The 13489-nt window shown below is 49.5% G+C and overlaps 1 protein-coding gene and 1 long non-coding RNA gene across 3 annotated transcripts in view; one reads left to right on the forward strand and one right to left on the reverse strand.

Annotated features, from left to right (window-relative positions):
- LOC119466043 (neurocalcin homolog) overlaps positions 1-13489 on the reverse strand; it is a 129530-nt gene that overhangs the window by 78195 nt on the left and 37846 nt on the right. The window lies entirely within an intron of this gene.
- The window catches only part of LOC125940789 (uncharacterized), a 64101-nt gene that overhangs the window by 23359 nt on the left and 27253 nt on the right, over positions 1-13489 (forward strand). The gene's annotated exons all lie outside the window — the stretch shown is intronic.

Raw genomic sequence — 13489 nt, forward strand, 5'->3', positions numbered from 1 at the left:
GGGGCGGGGGTGTGCGGGGGCGACATGTAGGACGCTCCTGCGCGCTCAACGCCCCTCGCTCGATAAGCCTATCGCCGTCGTGGCATCGCGAGCGGCGCAAACACGCGGTATACACGAAACACTACTCATCTGTCGCCGAGTGAGTCGTCGTCTCCGCGGGCTTCCGCACTGTGAGGTCTATATATACCATACGTGTGGCGAAGGGGGTCTACCACTCTGTACAGTCACGGTCGATTCCAACCGCCATATTTTTTTTTCAGGCTGGTGCCGAGACAATTACCGTCGATATATTGCAGTTTATACGAAATGCCGGAAAACACGTGCAGGCGTCAACGGCGAGCGTTGCTATAGACGAGGCAACCTAAAGTTTGCCCGCGTAGCACCAGCGCCGAATGCTCCCCTAGCGGACGGATGGAAATGTCGAAGGTCGTCGCTGTGCCAGCGCGCCCCCGTGTTCTGTACGGCGCGAGCGCGAGCGCGCGTTGTTTTTCTCGATGACCAGTGCGACCTCATCAACTAGATAGGTGGTACGCAATACTGCTGTGTTGTTGATTGCCACAACAGCCTCGAAAACACGAAAGGTCGAAAGCCGCCCGTGAAGATTTTACAGATTTCCCCGGGAGGTGGTACGAGAAATACAGACGACAAGCGTGGATAACTGCAGTGCGCCGAGTCAAGTGTGTCACATACTTTCGCATTCGCGTGCGGTATGACGGCCGCTCGATAAAAACGCAATAGCAATGTGCCTGTATTTAGCGCACGGCCGTTTGTTTAGTCGTGCCGCGTAGTTGAATCGTACAGCGTGATCGGCCGCGTTAGCGTAGCGGTAAATGTACAGCGGTGAGCACTGTTAGGGTGAACACGCGAGCGCGTGGCCGACGGCACTATCAGCGCCGCGTAACAGCCATCGTTGGAAACATTGCACATGCGCAGCATGTGCTTTGCGAAACACTCTTTCCACTGCGCGCATCACGTCATCGATACGCTTGTTCGTCGTCTGCTAGCCGCATTTTTTGTTCGCTGAGCTGATACCTTCTGCATTTCAAGGTCCATCTGGATTGAAGATTGGCGCGTGAAGGAAAAAAGTGAGTGTAAGAGGGATAATTATTAAACTTTTTATTCAAGAAAATTGCACTTTTGCAATTCAAGTTAAACAAGACCATGAGAACAAATATAAAAACATGAGCAAATCTAATAGCGAGTCATGTGACCACTTACAGCAACGACTGCAGCTATTCTGGACGGTAACGAGTCGTAAAGTGATCGAACATATTCCCGATCGGCTTTCAGCCTTTCCCACTCGTTGCTGACTTGCGCCCACAACTGGTCCGAAGTCGCGGAATAAAGGGGCTTCCTTGCCAAAGAAGCTTTCAGACGGCCCCACACGTTTTCTATCACATTCAGGTCCGCTCCTTTCGGAGGCCATTCCAGTAGCTGCATGTGCTGCTCCGCCTGGAACTCCTTGACAGCCCGCGCCGTGTGTATCGGTGACCGGTCCTGTTGGAACAGGTAATCACCGTCTGGGAATAAACTGCTCGCATATGGCAACAGCACATTGTTCAAAATGTTGCAGTATTGTTCCGACGATAAGTGTCCACGTATACGTTGCAGGGGCCCTAAACCATATCTTGAAACAGCACCCCACACGTTCACACTCGATTTCCCACTGGCAGAAACACCTTGCACGTTGTCCGGGTCGTTCCTGCGTGGCATTGTGACGTTAACTAAAACAATTGCTTTTCAAAGCAGGAAGTTTGCCTCACCGTGTGCCTGGTAGTCTCCAAACACGCAATCTTTGGTCTTGTCGCGTCGAAAACGTCGACTCATCCGAAAAGATGACGCGACCCCACTCTTCTGATGTCCATGCTTCGTGCAGCTCAGCGAACTGCCGTCGTGCGTCCTTGTTTGCCGCCGTTAGTAGTGGCTTCTGCGCTGCGACGCGACTGCGAAGGCCCGCAGTACGCAGGCGACGTCGAACAGTGCTGTCCGAAACGTCCAAATCCAAGTCCTCGCGTATTGCTGGGGCTGGCAAGAAAGGGTTACGAACAGCAGCTGCAACTATGAGGGCGTCTTCATCGTCTGTGGTAGCTTTAGGGCGGGGCGCGCGGGGTGCATCCTGAATGCGACCTTCATACTTGTAGGCTTGAATTATCCTGTTCACAGTCTTCAGGGGCCTATTAACTAAAGCGCCAATATACCGCTGGGAATAACCTTTCAGGGAAAGATCGACAATTGAGCGCCGTTCATCATCGGGAACCCTAGCCATAATACGATCTGGCGACAGAATGAACGGCTGCGAAAGATGTTTGGTTGTTTTATATACGGCGTTGCATGCACAACAACTTTGAAGGGAACGAATAGACACGCCCCCATAGATATACAAGTTTTTTTGTCTTGTTCTGTTCAAGCACAGATGTTTAAAGAAATCTTAAAATGCAGGATGCATGGGCTTAGAAAACAAAAATGCGGCTAGCAGACGACGAACAAGTGCATTCATGACGTCATGCGCGCGGTGGAACAATTATTTCGCGGAAGGCGTGATGCGCATGCGCAATGTTTCCAGTGATGACCGTAACGGGGCGCTGACAGTGCCGTCGGCCACGCGCTCGCGTGTTCACCCTAACAGTGCTCACCGCTGTACATACGTGTTGCGCCGCTACGCTCGACGACGCGAGCTAGATTCGCCGCTACGGCGGCCGCATTTCGACGGGGGCGAAATGCAAGGAACGGCCTTTTTACCGTGCACTTTGATTTTTGTGTAGGTTAAGGAACACCCGGTGCTGAAAATTATTCTTGAGACCCCCCCATTACAGCGTGCCTCATAATGATTTCGTGGTTTTGGCATGTAAAACTCCCGAATTTAATTGATTGTACTGTGCGTTCAGTGGCATTCGGCAAGAACGAGCTTAAGAACGAAAGAGACCGCGCGCTACTTGTCTTTTGTGTGGTATATATAGCAATCCGTATTTGATGCAAGCTACGTTCGTTTCGTGTGAATCTTCGTTTCGTGTAGTATATAGCCGGCCATCGGTACGAGCTTACTTTAGCTGCGGCGGGGGCATTCGCCCGACGAGAAACTATAGATTTGCTTTGATGAGGCATGTATATCGCTAATGCTTGCGCTCGTGCTGCCGGTTCCACCAAGGTAATTCTCGTACGTATATAGTGTCATGCTCATTGGTGCCTAATGCATGTGTTCTTTCCGTACTCACAGTGGTGATGACACTACCTGGGAGCCAAAATGAGAGCAGCCGTGCGTGCGCGCCCAGCTGTCAACGAAACCAACGGCAATCGTCACCGTCTCTGCACATCTCTGCAAGCATGCATGACCGCTTTGTGACTGCATCATAGAGAAATAGAAGTGACTGAATTACTGAACTGGTGTATACCTCTAACTTGACGTCGTATACGATCTTGTCGGACGCCTGCGACACGCACTTGGCTTTCACTGTCACATCACCGTCGACAATTTGTTAAATACCATACGTGTGGAAGCAGACGCGCCCCTTTCTTGAGTTTGCCACCATGAATAAAGCTGTCGGCGTCGGCAACCTTCTTGAAACCGCATTGTAATCTTTGCATCTCTGTTTCGAAAGCAGGCGATCTGCCGCCGTCGAAAACGCGTAGCGCCGTGAGCACGGGCAGCGACGGAAAGCGCGGGCGAAACGATGTAAACAAAGCGGGCCACGGCGCGACCGCGCTGCTTGACATTTCCACATTGGGGGCGCTGTCAGGAGGCGCAGTAGCGCCGTCTGGCGATCGTTTTCTCGTCTATAGCACCATCTTGTGATGTTCAATTCAAACCCAACGCGTTAGAAACGTTTCTTGCGTTACGTCGTCGTTTTCTGCATAAAATAGAGAAAGAAATTCACTTATACGCCCATGATTGTTGCTGCCAGTGCATTTCCGCCGCTGCAGCAGATAGGCAGAACACGGACGGTGCAATTACAGGTCACGTCAGCGTCACCAGACGACGCCACCAAAAGCCAGAGTTACTGCATATGGCTCCATTTATGGGCTCCAGTAGCTCTACTTTTAGCCTCTCTGTAAACACCAGGGACACAGCTGTACACAGCAACGCTGGTGGCGCCGATTATTCACTATTTCTAATGGCATCCTTTTTGAGAAAGGGCAGCGACAAATAGTCACCTAACCTGCGTGCGCCATGCAATGAGGTTTTTTTTTTTTTTTTTTACTATACATCCATTGCAGTCTAGCATTTTACCTATTCGTATCTATCTCTTCCTTACAACTACTATTCCTATATATTGTCAAGTTGCCTACGCCTACAACAACGAGGTTCTATCTGTTTGCTGCTGCTTTGTTTTCCCACCGACCTCCAAATGTATCTTGCTTATCTCGACCGCCGACCAGTTAACGTTCCTGCCAGCTTTGAATACGAGCGCTTCTGGAAACTGGACGTTCCCTGTATACGGTCCTGCCAGGTGGTGTCCGGACGTTTGCCGTGGCAGACACGGGGGTGCATATATTTGTTCTCTCCCCCCCCTCAGGCAGCTGCAGCTCGGGCCTTAAATAGAAAGGCACTGCCCTTCGTGTTATCGTTCCAATGTTATCCCCCGATTTCTTTTTGCATCCAGCATCCCTGTAATCTGACGTCATCATCAATCCTCCCGTCTTTTATTCCCCTTCTCTTACCACTGAACAGGGCAGCGCAGGCTAACCTCTCTGCCGTTCCTTCAATAAAATCTGTCTGTTGCAAATGCGTGGACTTCTTTTTTTTTTTTTTTGTCCTTCCTAAGCGCCCATTTATCATACGTTTGTATTAGTCTCTTTTTGATGGCTCCGGGTCGTCTATTACCCCTTCCAAGTACCTTGTACTTAGTTGCAAACTTTCTTGACCCCTTCCTCCATTTTCCGTGTGCACGACTTTCTAGGTGCAGATATTTTTTTTTTTTCGCTGGCCTCAGAGATCGGCCAGCGCCACATTCGGTCAGTCCGCCCCGCTCTCTCGAAGACCACGCTTTGACGACGGCTGCAACCACAGCCCCCAAAAATACGTCAACAGAGGCAGAGAGCCGAGGGGGCCGGCGCAAGACGAATAACCGAACTGTCAAACAAACAAAGAGATCGATCACAACGCGCCGACGATCGAGGAAGCCAAAAGCTTTCGAAAAAGAAAACGCCTCTCTCTCTCTCTCTCTCTCTCTCTCTCTCTCTCTCTCTCTCTCTCACACACACACACACACACACACACACACACACACACACACACACACACACACACACACACACACACACACACACACACACACACACACACACACACACACAATGTAAAAGTACAGCATGAACCATTGGCAAAAGGTTCAAAAGAACACTTCACTCGCGTAATCAAACAAATGTATACGTGTGACAGGTCGCCCGCATTATCGCGGAAAAAAAAAAGTGCCTTTAAGACGCGTTGGCGCAACATCTACGCGTTAAGGTGAAAAAAAAAAAAGAAAGACATCCTCCAGGTTTTCTCACCATAGCCCGGCCGCAATCGATGGAGGAAGACAGAACGCTCCGCTTAAGAGCGCGTATGCCACACCGCACACATACAAACGCACAACGCCCAGAAACTCCGAACAACGCGTGCACGTATGTTCAGCGCGCCCACGTGCGCGCGCGCTTAAGCGTGAAACACGCAATCCACGCAACCGAGCGCGCGCACCGTAAACGCATATGCCGCGAGAGAGCTAAGGCCGCGGCAACAAACAAAACACCCGCACGCCCCACACGCATTCGCATGCATAAAAATGCACGAGCGATCCGCAAGGGGCCGCCCTCTGCGGCAGCAGGCGGGAGGATGGGGTTGTATTATACGCGCGGTATTATGAATTATGTAAACGACTCACTCGCCGCCTTCTTCCATCCTCTTCCAATACACTGCAGCTCTGAATCCTAAACCCTCCCCCACCCTGACCTTTCCTCGTGTGGTGACAGGCACGCTGGAAAAGGTCGGAGGAGGAGGCGGCGATGCGTCGGAAGCCGAGAGCGCCACAGCTGTCATTAGAGAGTTTTGGATTAGGGGACGCAAGGCGGCTTCCGTACGCAAGAACTAGGGGCCACGGTACTGCGCATGCGCTGTGCAGCGCTATTGTACGCGCTGCAGCTCGCCCGTCGCCCGCGCCGTTTGCACGCAAGCGCCCGGGCCACGGCGCCAAGGTGCTCGTGCGCACGCACCTTATAGGATACAACGCGAGCGCACACACGTACACACAGTCAAGGCCGGAAAGAACGGCGTGCGCACGGCCCCACCGCGAGCGATATGGACGTACCGGACACAACGCGAAGCCTTGTATTCGAGAAGCCGCCATATACAACGGCTAAGCAACCAGGACGTTCTATACAACTCGACAAAAAAGAAAAGTTGACGTAGTTTTATTATGTGGTGTATAACTTTGCCACGCAACGATAATCGTCATCAAACTTGTACGCGTCTATAGTCCCGGTCGAAAATTCCCCGCGCGCCGCAGCGTTTCCTATACACTCTTTAAGAAATAATAGGGAGAGCCGGCGATTCCTCTTACGGGAGTGCCTGCTTGTCTCATGTTTAGCTCAAACTTTAAAAAAATTAAAAAGCATTTACAACCTTTCGAGCTCATCTTGTGCCAGAATAGCAATCGTCATCTGTCTGCGTGAGTTTCCACTTTCCACTCAAGAACCTTATGTCACGCTGATAAGCGCCTGCCGTTCGCGACCGGAAGGAACCGAGCGCGCAGCGTCAAAGAAAGGCGTGCAAGATAGCTAGATGAAGATTATTGTTTTCAGAAGCAAGGCAAGACCAAAGAGGTTGTAAACGTTTAACTGCGATAGCAATTGCATGGACACCCCGGGCGCATTTCTGCCGTCGGCGTCGCCGTGACGTTCGGTATTGAGTCCAACGGCGATAGCATGGTCGTCGCGCCGTATTATGTGCGAGTGAAAGCGTGCGAGGGCCAGCCGACGACGGTGGCTCAATCTAGCGCGCAGGGTGGAAAGCGGGCAGGAAGCGAGCTGTCTTCCGTCGAGCGCAAAACACCGGGGGAAGGAAGGGGGAAGGGGTTCTACACCGGCGGTGACTGCGTTTAGCGCGGCCGCGCGACCCCTATATCTAAGCGATCTGCGATGTGGACAGAGTGCGCCGAGTGCTGATAGCTTCGTGTGCGCTGTGTTCTCGCCGCTTGGTTCGCGTCGAAGCGAGATGCGGCACGAAGGTCTATTTGCTCGCTGCTGCTCCCGCGCTTTCTCACTCTAGCGTTTCGACAGCGAGTGTGTACGGTCGTCGAGTGCGATGAGTTCATGTTTGCTTGTGCGCGCGTGACCACATGCCTGTTAATTTAGTTAGTATACCTATTTTTGCAACTTCACGCGGCCGATAAAACTACTATCCTTACTTCGTATAGCTAGCTGTCTACTAATTTGCTATCGCAATCGATGCTTCGCCTTTCGGGCGAAATTGCGACTTCTTTTAGAGCGCTTCATTGTAGACTTCTCGTGCAACCCCTGTGGACAGTTCACCTGACTCCAGAGAAGCAGTCAAAACATTCCTTTTGGGGTGTACTCTCAGAAATGGAGTTACATCTGGGACAAGCAGTTACTCTCGCAAAAAAAAAAGAAGTCGCCAGTGATCCATTACTCTTCGAGCGTAACGTTCCTGCCAAAAGGTAACGGCTGCGACATGTTAAAGAAATGGAAATGCATACAAGATTACTGTAACAATTATTGGTGTGGCACATTACATAGTAAATTGCTTAAAATTTTCTTAAGGGCTTAAGAGCACAAAATGGGAGGGCAACTCATTTTTTACAGGTGTGACAGACTGGTAATACGCGGGCTATGGAAGACGGCGTAGAGATGGGCTCCGGATTAGCTTCGACTACCGGAGTTTGCTTAACGTACACCCGGGGAACACGGTCCACGAGTATTATTGCCTTCCGCCTCCGAGATTTCCGCGCATACGTTTCTATGAGGCTTTTTGAATATTTTTAAAGGTGAGGAAGCTTGGAATGTGGTTAGAAATATGACACACAAGGATGCCTCGGACGCGATGACGTGAACCAGTGCAAACACCAAAGTACAATTATCTATGGCAAGCAAAATTTTTTATGGCTACACATCTCGGGCGCTCACATGACACGCAAGAGGCTTCACTACTCAGTAGAAGCACTACAGATCTGTGAATCTTAGGATATAAACAAAATACTACAGTTGAACGGAAATATACTAAAAATGTGGTGAAATATGCCGAAAATGGCATGACTACTAACATGCGATTGGTTACGAGAGGTTCGCTATTCGTTTTGTTTTGCAAAGTTTCGCTTTTAAAATACGGACAAACGCACTGCGCAGAGCAAAGGAACCTTTCGCAAGCACGCGGCCCACTACCACTCGACCCTGCAGAAGCAAATGGCAGGAGGCGGGGCGAATGAAAACGAAGAAAAAAATCGTGATGGCACGAGAACGTAGTGAGCAAACCTACACACAGGCGTCTGCATTTAGTACAACGCCGCTGCGGACCAACGCGGTGCATGGTACCTGCACACCACACGCACGCACGAACACACACGCACACACGTCCGACGTGTGTACACGCCCACACGGGCACTCGCGGACACTGGCGACGTGTCAGCAGCCCCTCTCACACACATGACGTGAAACGAGGCCAAGACGAGGCGTAACCCGGGTCGTACGACGGGGGTGGGAGTCAGCGCCCCCCGCCCCCTCGACTCTGGAGCGCGCGCGCCGAACAAGAGATGGGTGTGGCCCTGCCCGTTATATGCGCGTGGCGCGGCCTCTGATCTCGCTGCCGTTGCTGCTTCGGCGTCGAACTAAGCGAGGGAAGAGAAGGAGGAGGAAGAGGAGGAGGAGGCAGATCACGTTCGACGACGACGACCCAAATGCACGAAAGATGAGAATGAAAATGTCATAAGCCTGCGCAGCAGCAAAGTTACATGTACACAGTTATGACAGACGTCGAAACAGTTTTTGCTTCGTTATTGTATTTTTTTTCTCCCTCTCTCTCCTCGCCAAGCCCTGCAGAGTCCAGCAACAGCGGCGCATATATGGCTCCTCGCCCTTCAACTTTCGGCGTTAAGTTAGCACTGACATAACATTTCGAACTTAATGTATTTTTTTCCGTTATATGAAGGTCCTGGAACTCGAAACCCTAAACAAAATAGTGGAAAAGCGTCAGAGCGCCCTACATAATTTACCATATTATAGCTTTTTTGCAAACCAGTTTGGTCTCCCGGCAGGTGTCTGTACGTACGAGACGTCATGACGCGGGTGGTGGTCACGTGGGAAGCAATACATCGTTACGTTTTAGCATTCGCTCGCTCCTGTTCTCCTACTTATTGCGCGGCTCGATGAACAAACGTTGAAAAAAAAAACTTCACCAGCCCTTCCCCTGTCGAGAAAATGGGGATAAGCGAAGCTTGTCGTGTGTGTATCTGACCTTCGTCGGGGTAACGTGTTCACGACATGTCACGGTAATAAAACATAAACGTTTATTAAATGTATGCATCCAGGGAAGGAAACGTACAACGCAACGGAATGAAAAGTTGCACGAAAGGAAAACAAAAGTAGAAGGAAAGGGAACGAAAAGTAGTAGGAAAGGGAAGGGAAAGGAATAGGTCAATTACACGCACGACAACTTTTGCTTACCCCCATTTTCTCGACAGAGGAAGGGCCTGGTGATTTTCTTTCACTTCTCTCTCTCTCTTTCTATCGTTCTCTCTCTCTCTTTCCTTTTCTTTCTTACGCTACCGAGGGAATACGCTACCGAAGGAACAGTGAAATTCAATTACAGCGAAGTCGCATTCAACTCGAAAATACATTCATTACATCCGATATTCGTTATAAGCGTATCTTTTTTTTACATGCTAATATCAGTGAATAACACTGTAGACTTATTTCGTTATATACCAGAATTCACTGACAAATCAGTTCTGCGGAAGCCCATAAGATGGAGAGGGGCCTCATGAAAATGAATATTGTCCTCCACCAACTGTACCACGAACCGATGCCATTACAAAGGAAACCCATACGGGTTTCTCAGAAAGAAAACATGACGAAATTTTTCTCAGCTGCGTGGCTTTCTTTCGGGGAAACCCGCGCTACAGTCGGGTGAATGACAATTTTCCCAGAAATTCATTATATCATAGTTGTTATATCAAAGTTCCGCGGTACCAGTTGTAGACATTCACAGCGGTGCGCGTACTACTACTGCGCAGAAGTCATCAAACCTTGCACCTAAACCGGCATGTCCGATACGACGACAGTTAGATCCAGGCCCCGTCCCACAACGGCCACATACATAGCCCGAAAACCCTATCAGCCGGGTTGGTCAGCAAGCCAACCATTTCGTTGATTATAGGACGTGTTTCAGCTTTAAACGAAACCGTAACCCAAAGCAGGTGTGAAAGGCAATGCCAGTAAGGAAAGATATGAATGCAGTAGGCTGTTTTGACTGCCATCATTTGTGAACAAATCTCAAGTCTCTAACAACAGCTAAGACAAAAAGTGCATTATGAAAGCATACTGCAGCAGCAATACCTGAACTCTGTCCCCCCCCCCCTCCACCCTAATTTTTTTTAGACCTCAGACTACCAAATCTGCAAGGCAAAAGCATGTTTCAACTTGAACTTAAATTTTCTGGCCACTCCATGCTGCTTGTTACAGTCATTCTTAGGTTTTCAACATCTATTGAAAGAAAAGCAAGCTTGCACTGCAAACAACCAGTTTTCTTGTTCCTAGAAAATCACAACCTCTCTAAACCATCTACGAGGGAACATTTATAGAACAAATCAATCAGGACATCCATGACAAGCCAAGAAAAGTTTGCATAATACATATGCAACCATCGTTCTGCGATGCCATAACTGCAAAGCTGCTCCTCCTGCACGGAAGCCCCATTACACGACACTAAGAACACTATAACGACACATTTGTGACGTCAATGTTGTACAATAACCACAATTCCAAATTCATGTCTAGCTTAATTTCTAGTCTAGCCTACTTGTGCTACGTATAACGAGCCCCCAGTATGGGCTCCTTAACAATACTTCCATTCAAAAATGAAGAAGACACACTTACCTTCCAAGGAAGCAGCAACCAGCTCCAGGATGATGCCAGTCTTCAAACGCAATGATGTCGCTGCCTTCGCAAGCGTATCCACAGGCAAACGTCACTGTCCCGCTCAGTTGCAAACTCAACCTCCTCCTCCTCCTCCTCGGGGAGAGGAGGAGGGCAGCGCGCCAACTAGAGTTGACTTCAGAAACGTGTCGAAGACCACCAAGCAACAGAGGCAGAAAACAACGCTCTGCGGTGCCTAAGCAACCCGATATTCCACGCCGAGCCTGCTACCAAACGTTATGGGTAACCGCAACCGGCGCAGCGAAGAAGCGGGGTGGACAAAGCGAGTGGAAAGGACATAATAGAGGGAGAAAAGGGTGAGGGGGAGATGTTCAAGAAAGACAAGGCATTCTATAAAGGAGACGAATGAGGGAAGGCCGACTACACAAGCAAGGAATCGCCGCTGAAAGATAGTGCAGGACAGAACAGACGTCTGGGACACAACTGCAAGCCCGGCGCGCTGCTCGGAAAATGCATTCCGATTAGGGACGAGCTCAGACGTCGTGCAGGATAGGGAAAAAAAGGCAGAGGCAAGTGAGGGCCAAGTAGAGAGAAGGAAAGGAAGAATTACACCGAAACGGAAAAAAAAAAAGAAAGGTGAGGTATAGAAAGGAATAACAGGGTAGGGGAGAAGGGGAGTTGGGCAATGCCCATCAGACGTGAGAAGCCCCTCTAGCGTGCATGAAATTAACTCCCGCGCCACAGTGCAGCAAGGCACTTCCATTATCAGGAGTGGCTGCACGGCACTTGTTAGGCGGGAGCACAGAATGGGAGCCCCATAGACCACCCTTTCGACTCTTGCCCTTTCTTTGTATCCGGCCCACTTACTAGGCATGATTAACGCTGCGCCAATCTGAAGTAGCGGCTATAGTTTTGAGCGGCGCTCACTTTTTTTAATGAATGAGCACTGCGCACACCAAGATAAAAACTGCGCTCTTTTTGTGCTTCATGCTTCTAATGTATGCGAACTCAGTAATGGGAAGGGCAAGAACTGGAAGGGCTGGGCAAGTGCACTGCAAGACATGTTAAGAGAGGTGCTTAATACCTAAAGTAGTCTGGCTGAAAAAAAAAAAGTTTTAAGCAAGAAATTCTCTTATATGCCTTGTGTAACCCATTATGAAAGAGGCCAGTCAAATTGTAAATGCAAAAGAAGGGCCAAGAGGATTAGAAAGAGAAGTGAGCAAAAAGCGCACTTACATCAAACAAAAAATAAAGAACGGACTACACTGGTAGCGGTAGCAGTAGGGGAACAAATTATAAGTTGCGAAGGCAATTGACAACAACCAAAAAAAAATGGGGAGAGGAAATATGGATGTTGGGGGAAAGGTCAGACAGGTGTGAATGGAAAGCAGAAAGCTCAACCAATGGGGAATGAAGAACAGAGGGTGTGTAGGAAAGGGGAATGCAGAATAGGTCAGACAGGACTGTGGGGAAGAAGGGAAGGTGGTAAGATTAAAACAAACAGAACAAAAGGCACAACAAGAAAAGGTTTACATGGGAGGGGTCGGTCCCATCAGGGAAAAAGGTCAGCACGCACCTCGGTCAGGAGAGAGCAGTGATGAGACCGAGCAATGGCGGGGCACACCCGTGAAACGGCCAATTTATACAGTCGACCCCCGCCCACCTCGGCATCTTTCCCTCCCAACCTCGATTCCCTCTCTACCGGTGTCACTGAGGAGTGGAGCATGTTACAGGGGAGAGCAAACAGCTGTGATAAAGAGAGCCAAAGGTTGCACAGGCAAAACGAAAAAAAAAAAAAAAGCAGCACTTCTGCAGACGAGGTCTTATATCCTCAGTGGTGCAACCTTGCAACTGTAGATGTGCTACTGCTGATGATCCGAAACAAAAAGGTCATATGGCATGTGCGTCGACAGTTGGATCGCGTGTGCATGTCTCTTCTCTCTATGGCTGCCTGGTCTCACAGCAATTTTTCAACTGCATCGTGAGTAGCTACACCCTCTTTCATCTTGAGATGAGGGTGCTTTCAAGAAAGGAGCTCCCTATCGCGGAGCTCAGTCATAAATAAATGTAAGCAAGAATTGTATCACATCGCAAGCAGGAGCCATTGGTCCTCAATAAGGTCAGCTTTAAGTGATTGAAGGCCTGCTATCCTAGCATCCATTTCAGCCACCCACAAGTGAGGCACCCTAGATGCCTTTTGCTTGCCGCCAGGGAGAAAAAAAAAACATCCTACTTAACTTAGATCTACCGACAGTAGGGTATAAATAAAAACAATGCCTCATGTCCATGAGATATCTGCCTTACAAGCAGTGATCCTTGAACGTTAACAATTCCTATTAAACCCTAGGCATTCATGTGCATATGCCTTGCCAAGATGTGGCACTTGGAGGAATGCATTATGTCGCATGAA

The sequence above is a fragment of the Dermacentor silvarum genome, chromosome 10 (genome assembly GCF_013339745.2).
Source record: "Dermacentor silvarum isolate Dsil-2018 chromosome 10, BIME_Dsil_1.4, whole genome shotgun sequence".
In the NCBI taxonomy this organism is placed as follows: domain Eukaryota; kingdom Metazoa; phylum Arthropoda; class Arachnida; order Ixodida; family Ixodidae; genus Dermacentor; species Dermacentor silvarum.